General features: G+C 37.6%; 1 long non-coding RNA gene across 1 annotated transcript; it reads left to right on the top strand.

Moving 5' to 3' along the window:
• Positions 1-403: 403 nt before the first annotated feature.
• On the top strand, positions 404-13,087 carry LOC134472821 (uncharacterized). Its single transcript, XR_010042799.1, has 2 exons — positions 404-599; positions 11,049-13,087. It is a non-coding gene; the product is annotated as an uncharacterized LOC134472821 (long non-coding RNA).
• The last annotated feature ends 454 nt before the right edge of the window (positions 13,088-13,541 follow it).

Raw genomic sequence — 13,541 nt, forward strand, 5'->3', positions numbered from 1 at the left:
GACAAGACAATCCAATATTAACAGTAGCTATCATAATGTCTCTTTCTTTGAAATAATTGAGCATACCTTCACATACAATAGTATCAAACATAAAAAACTAGTGTAAAACCATTAAAGATAATGAAAGTATTACAGGGCATTCAAAACCAAATAACAGAAATGAACAATGGCTAATATATTATCTCCTTTTCTATAAAAAATTTTGTTTATACTACTACAAATATTAAAATCCAATAAGAAGATATTTTGTTTATTTGGGGGGCCACAGTTGCCTGCTTGACCAATGGCTGGATGTTTGGGATGAAGGAGGCTGCCTGTGTGACTGCCCGGATGACTGGCTTGGCTGCTGGTTGATGCTGAGGCCTTGATGAAGATGAGTGGCTTGGAAGATGCCATGGCATGACCTCCATGCCTTGATTACTTTAACTTCTAAGATCTATTTTTTCCCTTTTAGATCATGTAGACAATTGTAAATCATGTGAAGATGGGACTCCTGGTATTTGTGCGCAATCTGCTGCTAGCCCTCTGCCTCTTTCTGGTACTGGGATTTTTGTATTATTCTGCGTGGAAGCTGCACTTACTCCAATGGGAAGACTCCAGTAAGTATAGTCACAGGAACAGCCTGTTGCAGGTCTGTTATGCAAGTTTGTCATGCAGCTGAATGCTGTCATAGTTTTCAGAGATGGGCGGTGAGTATAATCTGAACATTTCTGGGACTTTTGATTAGAGATTGCCTAACCTTTTAGTCGCTGCAGGCTGAAAGCACCTTTTTTTTTTTTTTTTTCTTCCTTCCTTTTTTTAACTGCATGCATGGCAAATCTTAATTCCTTTTTTAAGCCCAGTGAGATTGTGCTGTTATTCAGTTAAAAACCTGCACTACACCCATAACTCTAGTTCTTGAGGTTTTTGTTCTTTTTAATTTCCGTATTGTAATACACTCTAATTTTGCATTTATTGCCTTAGGGTTTGATGTTGAAGTTTTTTTTTTTTTTCTTCTGCTCTCAAAACATGTATCTTTACTTTTGAATTTTCTGTTTTCATTTCAATATTGTCTTTTGTTTTCTTTAATGAAACTTTGTCTTAATATTTGGTGTTGAATCTACATCTAACTAAAATTTTGGCTTCTTCTTTTTTTTTTGGTACCAGATATTGAATTTATAATTTCACGCTTGCCAGGCAGGTGCTTGTGCCACTGAGCTAAATCCCCAGCCAAATTTTGGCTTCTTTTTTCCTACTCAGTGACTTCCGATCCTTTTTCTTCCATCTGTGTGTTTGATTTCGTGTGTTACACAATGTACACTGGCACTAGCCTGCCGCTATGCTGAGGCCATAACTTAGGCCCTAACTAGAGAATTAGTCCTGTGAGATAGTTCATTTATTTCTTATGGCCCAAACTACTAAGCAACTTCAAGCCAAGTTTTAAAATAGTGTCTTTTTTTTTTTAACAATGTTTTATCTTTTATTGTTTTACATAGAATTTTAAGTGCTTCTTTAATGTTTAGCTTATAATTATCACTAATTACTTTATGTTTCAAGAATGTATTCAAATTTCTCTGTACTTTTGTTTGTTTGTTTGAGACAAGGACTCATCGTATAATCCAGGCTGGCTTTGATCTTGCTGTGTAAACTAAAGAGGTCTTGAACACCTGCTTCTCCTGTCTTAGCCTCCCAAGTGCTGGGAATACAGGCATGTTCCTCCACACCTGGCTTCACTTGTTTTTAAAGTCAAGGAAACTACCCAAGATAAGCAGCCATTTGAGCCATGCTGTGTATAATGGTGTTTTCTGTATTCAGAATGGTGATTCCTCTGTGTAGAAAATGTGTGCAAGGAACAAAGGTCTCCTTTCTCATAGAAAATATAACAAAGATTTAGATAACATTTTCCTAGGCAGGGAAAGAAATTCACATTGTGGAAGATGATTGCGGTGGCAGGTATTAGGCAGACAACTCACAAGTTTTATCTTATCTGATTTAATTCTTGCTATAATTCTGTGAAGATGTGATTATATTCCCATTTTCTAGTTGAGCAAACTGTAGCGCATAGTTTAATCTATCAAGGTTATACAGATAATCATTTTTAAAGCTAATGGGAATGGAGTTGAAAACTGAATTTCTAGCTTTAAAACCCACACTCATTTTTTTTGAAGAGTATGATAAATGATGAAGAGAGGATTTGGTTTTCTGTTCCACCTGATAAAAAGAGAAGAAAGGAGCTCAGAGAAGGAGTGGTAGGAAGTGTCAGAAGGAGGGTGGAGAAAGGAAAAGGAGGAACGTAAGAGGAAGGGAAGAGAGGAAGAAAGTCGTCCACAAGAGGACTTGAGAGGTTATTTTGGAGGTGAGGAGGTGGTACTGAGAAGTGCTGTAGGTAAGCTTCAGTAGTTTATTACTAGTTCCTTGCTGTCTTTAGTAGTGTTAGCTAACTATCCAATATTCACAGCATTTCTGTTATTCTGTCTGTTAAGCCTCTTAGATATTTGATTTTGAGTAGATTATTATCTTTTTTAGGGGTGGTACTGGGAATCAAACTTAGGATCTCAAGCTTGCCAGGCGGGCACTGTGCCACTGAGCCATATCCCTGGCCCCTAGTAGATTTTCTATAGCAGTATTTCTGTGCTTCAGTATCAGGACAGAATAAGAGGAGCAATGCTGGGTGGCTTAGTGTCAGAGAGGGTCAAACAAGATCAAGAGGAAGGAGATTCTGGACCCAGATGATTGCTATGTTGTGAATTTTAAGTTATGGTTTAGTAATATTGAAGATGTGATGCTGTCCTTTTTTTTCTGAGGACCTTAGAAGACACTTTGAAGTTTGAATATAAATGTTCTTAACATTATGAGGTACTTTTTCTTTTTTATAATAATAAAATTTCCTATTGAATTTCTTCTATGATGAGAAAGGAAACTAGAGTTTTATTTACTACATTATTTATCCAGTACTCATTCCTTTGATAGTCCATGTACTGTCCCAGGTAAACTGGATATAGATGAACATACCCACTGTGACTGAAGTATATGGTGAATATTTAAAGTTTGTTTTGTTTTGTTTTTTGGGGACAGTCTCACTATGTAGTTGATGTTGGTCTTGAACTCATGGTGATCCTCTTGCCTCAGCTGCCTGAGTGCTGGGATTATACTTGTGTGCTACCTCATCTGGCTTTAAATTGTTAAAGTTTATTACAGTAAAAGACGCATTGCCCAGGTGTGGTGATGCACACCTGTAATCTGTAATCCCAGCACTCGGGAGGCTGAGGCAGGAAGATTGTTGCAAGTTCGAGACCAACCTGGGCTACATAGTGAGCTCAAAGCCCAGCCTGAATTGTGTGGTAAGACCCTGTCTCAAAAAGACAGACAAAGAAAGAAACAAACAAACAAAGACACATTCTCTTCAAAATATCTGTTCTAAGTTTTCAACACACTTACCCCATGGTCTTTGCTACTTTCCAAAGCAGTTCTGAGGACCTGTGGGTCCTTATCCACCTTAGTCACCAAATCTGACACCTTGCAATTCCTGACTTATCTTCAAAATCATCATAGCCTTGAAAGGTGAATGATTTGAATTGATTTAATCGATTAAGTCAAATTTAAGGGTTTGGTGTTCTTAAGGACACTGGGCAAAATTATACTAGGAGAAAAAAAATTTCAATATTTAAAATTCACAGGGGTTGGTATATAATATACAAGGTACTTCTGCAGTCAAGAAGCAAAGGGCAACAATCTCAGTAAAAAGTAGAAAAAAATTTGATGGGTAATTTATAGAATTGGAAAATTCAGACTAAGCATATGAAGATACAATCAAACTCGTGGGCAAGGGGGGATCGGAGAACATGGCGGACAGACAGCAGCAGCTACTGAAGGCTCTCTGAAACGCTCGGCTCAGAGGCCAGGAATGATGCGGACTAAGGAGATACGAACCAGTAGAGATGTACTCTGCTGACTCAGGAACGAACTGGGCTGAGAGAATCCAACTTAGAATGCGGTCCTGGCGCTAAAATAGGAACAGAGAAGTCTCGGTGTGGAGGCTCGACCGCGCGCCATTGGAAACCGCGATTTGGGTTTCCCGCCGCCCGGCGGCTGGCTGCCTCCACAGCGGCTCGGCAAGGAGAGACGCGCCGAGCTCTGGGAACGGGAGTCTGCGAACGGAGTCGGAAACAGGACGGACAAGGAGGAAAACTGACTGGTGGCGAGGTGAGCGAGAAACTGACTCCCTACCACAGTTTGACTCCAGCGGAGGTTTTTCTGGGCTCGGGCAGTCCTGTAAGAGCAGGGCGCGGTGGCAACCCCAGCCGCACATTCCCCTCTCGGACGGGATTGGTGAAAGGTGCCTGGCCTGAGTGACGCTGCTGGCGGACTCCCTAGGCTGGCCTAACCCAGATCCCAGAGCCTGACGGTGGCCCGGAGGAGCGACCGACTCCCGCGTAGGCTGCCTCCTCTGCAACTCCCTGGGGCGCAGCGGTGGGCGGGAACAACTAGCCAGCGCAATTTGATCAGGCTGTGGCTGACAGGCAGGGAAGCCGGGCCTCCTATGTAAGATTGCATTTTATAAGGAACAGAAAATATGGGGAAGGGAAGCAACAAAAAAGGCTCCTCGGCCCCCAATCCTGAGAATCAGGCAATAGTGGACACCGCACCAATATACATTAAGCACCATATAGAGAGCCTCATAGACCAATTCAGGAATGAAGTTATCAATGACCTGAAGCTAGAAGTATGCAGAATAGTTAGAGAAATGCTAAGCACCACCCAGGAAAAAGCAGATGGTGGAATGGAAGAACAGAAAAAGAGGGGAGAATTGCTTGATGGAGAAAACAGAGAAAGCATTGAGTATGTGAAGCAGGTTCAAAGGGACTATCAAGAAATTAAGAAGTCTATCCAAGACTGGCATAACAGCTTGAAAGAAACTAAGGACAGACTATCTGAATTGGAGGGCAGACTTGAAACATGGGAGAATGAAATGAAAAACTTCTTAAAAATAACAAAGAAACACACAGCAATAATACAAAGACAAGAAGATGATAAGAGGAGCCATAACTTAAGGATTAAGAACATAAAAGAAGAAGTAGGGACACAAACAAGTGAACTACAAAAGCTACTCACAGAAATAATCCAGGAGAATTTTCCTAATTTAGCAAAAGGTAAAGATACTCAGATGTATGAGGCATACAGGACCCCAGCTACCTACAACCCTAACAGAGAAACACCCAGGCATATAATAATAAAAATTCCAGAAATTCAATACAAGAACAGAATATTAAAAGCTGTAAGAGACAAGAAACAGATCACTTACAAGGGAATACCCATCAGAATTACAGCAGATTTCTCTTCACAAACCATCAAATCACGAAGAGCATGGGGAGAAATAATTCAAGCTTTGAAAGATAATAATCTCCAGCCAAGATTGATATATCCTGCACAACTGTCCCTGGAAATTGATGGAAAAACGAGGTGCTTCCAGGATAAAGAGGAACTGGGGGAATTTGCAACCACCAATTCAACCCTACAGAAAGTATTGCAGGATATTCTAAAAAAAGAAAAATACAAAGAACCTAGAAATAGTGGCGGGGAGGCCACAACAAATGGAGCAGAGAACAAAATGAAGAAGACAAACTGACAGCTACTGACAGAAAAAGAGCTCAACAGAAATGAGACAGAGAAGATTGGATGATAGGAACAGCTTTTTTTGGAGAAAATGACATCTTAATAGGTAATGCTGATTTAGTACCATCTGGTTTTGAAGTCTCATCTAGCTTTTGTTCTTCTGTCTCCAATGGTCTAAACAGGTTGTATCTTATTGGATTTTGTTATGTACGATAGTATAAGCAAAAACCTTTTAAAGACAAGATTATACAGAGACCATTGTTCATTTTCTGTTAGTCGATTCTAAATGCTCTATAATGCTGTCATTCTCTTAAATGGTTTTACATTGTTTTGATATACTTAATGCTACAGTATATGAAGTTGTACTCAAGGACTTCAGGGAGGGAGTCAATATGGTAACTATTTTTGGGTCAGGATTATCTGGTGGTGAAACACTATTCTGTTTAAATGGTTATGTTTTGATCTGCCCTGTTTCGCTGTTATGCCCTCTTTTTTCTCAATCTCCACTCCATTATTTACTTTTTTATTTTTATCCATTTAATTAAAGGGAAAAATATAGCAGGATATAATATAGTAACCCACTTTGACTTTCTATTATCTCGATTTGAAGCCCTGTATTACTCTCACCATCTTGTTTTTGACTGAGGTTCCTCTATTCTGTTTTGCTGGATAGTATCAGGTTCGAAAGTTTAGGCATCAGCTGAGAAGATAATGAGATTCATTATAACGCCCATTCTCGTTGACTTTTATCTACTTTTGAAGACCTACAATATCTCCAATGTTTTGGTTTTGTCGGTTTTATTCTTTACGGTTTTGTTCAATTGTATTACAACTAATGATATAGGCAATTCTATTAGAAATAGCGGGAGGCATTATGGTAACCATTGTTGATCACCTTGTATTATGTTTTTATATTATCTATTGTGTCCACCCTTTTGACTTGACCGATTCTGTTCTGTTATGTCACATTTGGTTTTACTCTCTTCCAAAAAAGCAGTAAGAACCGTGGGAGCAATGAAACCCAAAATGTGTAATAGTCACGGTACAAAAGAGAGGAAAAGAAAGTGCTCTAAACTATATAACTGCATGTATATTTAAATGTATAAGATAGAAAATGATATCACAGAGTTTTATTGGATCATTGAACAGAACTGTTTGCAGTATCATTGTTGGAATGTCCACTCTACAAGCTTTAATTTTGTGACTTGAACAATTATTTCTAAGATGGCAATATTTAATCCATTAACTAGTGATTTCCTACTGCGCATTTTTTTCTCCTGTAAATCTGTATAACTTGTACCCCTTCACTGTTTTTTTTTTCTTTCTTTTCTTTTCTCCTTAAATAAAAAAAAAAAAAAAAAAAAAACAAACTCGTGGGCAATAAGAAATACAGAAATTAAAATAGTAGCTAGTTGTGCTGGTACACACTATAATCCTAGCTGTTTGGGAGGCTGAGGCAGGAGGACTGGGCAATTTAATGAGATCCTATATCATAATAAAGGTTCTTTAAAAGGACTGGGACTAGCTGGGCGTGGTGGCTCACCCCTGTAATCCCAGCACTTAGGAGGCTGAGGCAGGAGGATCATTGTGAGTTCGAGACCAGCCTGGGCTACAAAATGAGCTGAAGGCCTGCCTGAACTGCAGAGCGAGACCCTGTCTCAAAAAGACAAAAAAAAAGGGGGGGGGGCTGGGGATGTACTTCAGTAGTGAAGTGCTGGCCTGACTTGGCATTCAGTTCCCAGTATTAACAACAACAACAAATAGCACTTTATACCTTTTAGATTGACAAGAACTAGAAAGCTGGATAATATCAAATGTTGGCAGCAATGTAAAAATACTGTAACCTCTGTCCTCTGCTGGTGGGAAGATAGACTGATATAAGCATTCTGGAGAGCCTTCTAGTGGTAAATTAACTTAAGTATATGCATATGCTTTAGCCCAGAATATGACTATTCTCCTTTATATTCATCACAAATTTGAGGGTAGCCTGGGCTATGTATCAGACTGGACTCTAGATAGCAAGTATCTATATTAAGAACAAACAACAAACCGAACCCCATCTCCCTCAGAGTTTGAGTGGATGCGGGTAATCTGAGGACTCAGGAGTCTGAGGTAGGAGGATCGATGTGAGTTTGAGGCCAGTCCAGGCTACATAGGGTTTAAGGCCAGCTTGAATTACAGAGTGAGACCTTGTCTCAAATGAACAAAAAGGAAAAAAAAACAGTTTTATTTCTCTAAAGTAACAGAAAACATCAAGATTCTTAGATAGGCTTCAAAAACCATGAGCCACAAGATTAAAAACTGATAAACTTAACCAAAATTAAAATTTTCTACTCCTTAAAATATGTACTATACAGAGAATGAAAAGGCAGGCCACAGAATAGGAAAAGATTCAGTGCTCTAAATTACAGTATTCAGTACCTTCAACAGTTGTATATATTTGTATCCAAGGTACATAGTTTTTACAACTTTAGTAAGACTCTGTGCACCTTAATCAAAGATGAGTGATTTGAAGACACTTTATAGAACACGATAGAAGAATGACTCAAAGATTTGAAAATATTCTTAGCTTTATCAGTCATCAGGAAGTACAAAACCACAACATCACATTCATCAGAGTAGCTAGCATTTTAAAAACATGATAACAAATTTTTGTCAGGGGTGTGAAACCAGTAGAAGGCCTTGTGTATTGTGATTGCAGATGTAAAATGGTACACCCACTTTGGAAACTGGCTTGGAAGTTTCTCAAACCAGTAAACATACACTTGCCAAATGATACAGTTGCTCTAGTCAGAAGTATTTATGCAAGAAATATCCGTCTACATAAAGACTTGTACGTCAGTGCTGATATCAGCATTATTCCCAATATCCCCAAACTAGAAAATACTCTAAATGTCTATCACTAAGTGGATGGACAGACAAAATGTGATATATCTATCCATACAGTGGAGTACTATTCAGCAATTAAAAAAACAAACTTGAGACATGGATAAATATGAAACTCATATTCTGAGCAAAAAAACCCCAAAAACCAAAACCCCAAGACAAAAAGAGTACATATTCTATGGCTCCATTTATATAAAATGGAAACTAATTATTAGTAATTCAAAAACAGATCAGTAATTACCTGGCGTGAAGAGTAATGGATTGTTAGAAGGACACCAGGAATTTTTTGAGACTGATGGAAATGCCCTTATATCATATTGATTGTGGTGTTGGTTTTGGGAATATATATAACTGTCATTTCTTCAAATTAATGAAATTGTTATTTTTCAATTGGTAAGAATTAAACTTGTATGTATAAAAGAATTATGTATACAAACATGTTAAACAAATAGGATGATTGCCTTTGTAAAAGAAAGGTAAATGGTAAAGAGAGGAAATAAAAATTGCAACTCAGTATGATTAGATAATTGTTTTTGTATACCTCTAAATTGCATGATAATTAGGAGAATGGCCTTTGTTAGCAGGGGAATAAGTCCCTCAGGGAGCAAAATGGCCAACATGTACCCTAAGAGCCATGAAACATTGCTGTAAGAAATTAAAGAGTATTCAAATAGCCATATCACGTTCATGGTCAGAAGATGTCATTGTTAAGATATTGAATCTTCCCAGCTTGTTTTAGAACTTATATTCTCAACCAAAATTGCAGAAATCTCAGTTTTTGTCCTTTTTTTTAATTTGGTAGAGCATGACAACTGATTTTAAAATTTAGAATAGGAAACTTAGAATAGTTAAACCTATGTTGAAAGAGAATCAAGTTGAAGCATCTGCTTTCAAAATTCATTGTAAGGCTATAGTAGATAGAATGGTATTGGTATAAAGGTGGATGTATATATCTGTGGGTCAGAAAAGAGTCCAGGCATATATGGCCAGTTGAGTTTTGAAAATATGCCAGAGCAGTTTAATAGAACAATATAACTGTGTTCAACAAATGGTCACAAACAAAAAAAATGAACCTTGACTCATCATCTCTCTCCATATACAAAATTAACTTAAAATGAATCAAGTACCTAAAAAGAGCTAAAACTATAAAACTCATTGAACAAAATATTGGAGAGAAATCTTAGTTACCTTAAATTTGAAAAAGATTTCTTAAATGGGGAACAAAAAGCTTCTTCTTCTTCTTCTTTTTTTTTTTTTTTTAATTTTGAAGCAGGGTCTCTGTGTAGCTCAGGCTGGCTTGGAACTTGCAATGATCTTGCTGCCTTAGTCTCCAGAATATATCGGCACACTCTACTGAATTTTAAAAATTAATATATTGTACCTTATTAAAAATAAAACCTTGCTAAGTGTGGTGGCCCACTTGTGTAGTCCCAACAGCTTCAGATGCCAAAACAGGAGGATCACTTGAGCCCAGGAGTTCAAGATCAGACCAAGTAATATAATGAGACCTGTCTTTTAAAATAAAGTAGAAGTTTTAGCTCTTCAAAATACACTGCTACAAAATTTTAAAGACAAGCCAAAGGCTGAGAGGAAGTTTTGCAAAAACATATACACAAAGGACTTATATTTTGAGTATGTAATGAACTCATGCAACTCAGAAGGAGATAAAAAAAAATCAAACATGGGCAGATACAAAAGACATTTCACAAAGTAGCTACACAGATCAAAAATAGGTAAGTGAAGAGATGGATAACATAATTAGAAATTGGAAGAAAATACAAATTAAAGCCACAGTAAGATATTACACTGAGAAGACTATATCAAGTATTGGGGGTGATGTAGAGCAACCATTCTAGATTTATGCAGCTGATGGGAATGTAAAATGGTACAACAACTTTGAAAAACATTTGACAATGTTTTGAACATTGAATATTCACCCAGTATGCTGCTAGTCACTGCACTCAAAGAGAAGTAAAAACGTACGTCTGTTCAAAACCTTGTCTCTTCAAAACCTTGATTTTAACAACTGTATTTACAATAGCTCAACCAGCTCAAAAGATCCATCAATAGGTAAATAGATAAACAAATTGTGACTTATCCATATAGTGGAACATTGCTATTAAAATGAATGAATTATTGATACACATATGAACGTGAATGAATCTCAGTTATGCTGACAGAAACCAGGCATAAGCATTCATAATACATGATTCCATTTATGCAGAATTCCATAAAATTCAAACTTAAAATGATAAAAGCAGCCCAGTGATAGGTTGTGAAAAGAGGAAGGGTGGATTTAAAGGCATGAAGGAATATGAGATTGATGGATATTAAAATTTAAATCTGAAAAGCTCCTCAAAGCTCATGTATTCAGCTGTGGGGCTTATTGGTAGGGGACTAGATCATGGATGATTCTAGACTCCACCACAGGATTCATCATTGATGAGTTTACAGCTGAAGGTCCTGTTAGGAGGTGGGGCCCGACCAGAGTAGGTGAGTCACTGAGACCGTGACCTGGAAGGATGCGTCCTCTTGAGCTCCTCCCTATTTCTACTTGTTGCCTGCTATAGGTGAAGCAGTTTTTCTCCACCACAGTCTTCCATCATGATTTTTCTGCCTCAGAGCCAGCTGACCATGGAGTGAACTCCCTGAACTGTGAGCCAAATAAACCTTTTAAATTTTGTTAAGTGTTGGGTGTTTTGTCCCAGTGATAGGAAAATGACTAATACAGTGTGTTCACTAGCTTAGTTGTGACAGTTTCACAGATTAATGTACGTATGTTACAGATACTGATGAATACATCAAAATTCACCAAGTCTATACACTTTGGATAGGGGCAATTTATGTTATTATAATTTGGTAAAAATAGCCAGGGAAAAATAATACCTTCAAAAGGACAACAATTAGATGGGTAATTGGCTTCTGAAGAGTAGCAATAAAAACTGGAAGTCAGTGAACTGTTTTTATTATTTTTAAAGAAAACAGCTGTCAGCTGGAATCTGTACGTGCCATGAAACCATCTTTTGAGAATGAGGCAGATACTGAAGAAAATTCACTACCAGCAAAAGGACCTTCAAAGGAAGGTACAGGAAGGAATGATAAACTGGTAAACCTTTGAGTAAACCTGCATAATATTGGCTGTATGCCACAAAAGGCAGTATTACTCAGTTAGCATCTGGCATCATAAAAGCCAAGAGATGGAGCTATACTACTAGTTGGTGATAGAATGTAAATGAAGAAGTCAGGGATACAGTGGGACGTACTTTACTTGTAATTTCAGCACTCTGAGAGGTTGAGGCAGAAGGGTCCCATGTTGGAACTCAGCTTGAGTGTTATCGTTTGGACCAGAAGTGTTCCCCAGACATCTTAAGGTTTCAGAGCGGGGCGTCTGGAAGCAGTGACTAGGTCATGGTGTGCTATAACTTCTGAATGGATTGTGGGCTAATCCACTGATGAGTTTACAGCTGACTGTGCTGTTATGTGGTGGCACCTGGAAGAGGTTGTGACCTGGAAGGGAATATCTCCCTTCCTGCTTCTCCTTTTGCTAGGGATGTCATGACATCATGGACTGTCATCATGAGCCAAAATAAACCTCACCTCCATTAAATTATGGGTGTTGGTATTTTGTCCCAGCGATACGTGATTTAAGACACTGGGTAACTTAGTGGGATCCTGTTTTAAAGTATAAAACAAGGGCTGGGCATGTTGCTTAGTGCAAAGTGTCGAGTTCAATCCCCAGTCATGCATCCCCCCACCTGCCAAATTGAGGGGTATCGAGTTAAAGCATTTTTCTTACATTTGTTAGTATGGTGAGATGTATCAATTCAGTTAGGCTTTGTTAAGGTAAATATGCAGATGAGATGTCTAGGCTAGTTACTACAAGAAAGATAATTATATCAAGTATATAAAATCTAGTGAAAGGAAAGTATTGTGAGAAAAAATAGGCAGGAAGTCAATAAGAGAAAAAGTGTTGAAGGATGAGGCCAGTGAGTAACATGTGAAACTAAAAGCTGAATGTACGGTGCTGTAGTCAGGGAGCTGTGCTCGTCAGAGACAGAATCTCTGAGCCAAGCAGAGTGCTGTCTTTTTTAAAAAATGTTTTTATTTTTAAGAGAATAAAACCAAACAAAACAGAATAAAGCCAATCAAAACAAAACAGTGAAAGCAAAATAAGATAATAAGAAATCAACAATGGCTGCCTTGATGCCTCTTGTTCTCTTCAAAATATCTGCCCATCCATGAGACCTCATAAAATCAAATAAAACAACAGAATAAAACCAATAAAAACAAAACAGGGCACTATCTTTTATAGCAACAGTGGTTCTTAAAATTTGATTAGAAGTACCATATTCGTACATTAGTAATGAGATGCTGACTGCCTGTGGTGCTATCTGCTAGCACCATAGGACTAATCAAACCAGGAGCCCCCAATTGTATTAATTGTCATTGTATTTTTTTTCCTATTTTAGGTGGTTTTTTTTGTTTGTTTGTTTTTAGTTTTTGTACCGGGGATTGAACTCATGACCTTGCATTTGCCAAGCAGGCACTTACACTGCTGAGCTAAACCCCCACACGTGTTTTTTTTTAAAGCCAGTTTTACTTAAGAATACTATTGATGAAACATTTTATTAAAATTTGATTTGTGAATATGGATCATTTTATTCAAATGCAATGAAATGTGAAATATATATAAAGTACTACAGCACTCATAGTAATTTTTTTTTGTCTCAAGGAAAAGCACTCTGAATTGTACTAAAAGCTTAGCTGCTCTTTTGAAAACATAATTTTTACTTAAAATGATTGATAGGTATGCTTATGCTTATCTAGGTATGTGTATTTGCAGACTTTTTCACAAAAACGAAAGAAGTTAGTTGCCACTTCAAAGGGAACAACTGACTTTTTTGTGGAGACAACATTTGAGCTTACAAGTGAAAATTAGAATTCTGAAAAACTTGTATCTGCTGCCACGAGCTTGATGTCTCAATATTTAAATATTTTTCTGATAATATCAGTAGCACTGTTAACAAAAGTGTTGTTTTGCTAGTGTATAATTATGTGAAACA

The sequence above is a fragment of the Cavia porcellus genome, unplaced genomic scaffold, assembly GCF_034190915.1.
Source record: "Cavia porcellus strain 051 isolate PalLab524CR breed Dunkin Hartley unplaced genomic scaffold, mCavPor4.1 scaffold_25, whole genome shotgun sequence".
NCBI lineage: Eukaryota > Metazoa > Chordata > Mammalia > Rodentia > Caviidae > Cavia > Cavia porcellus.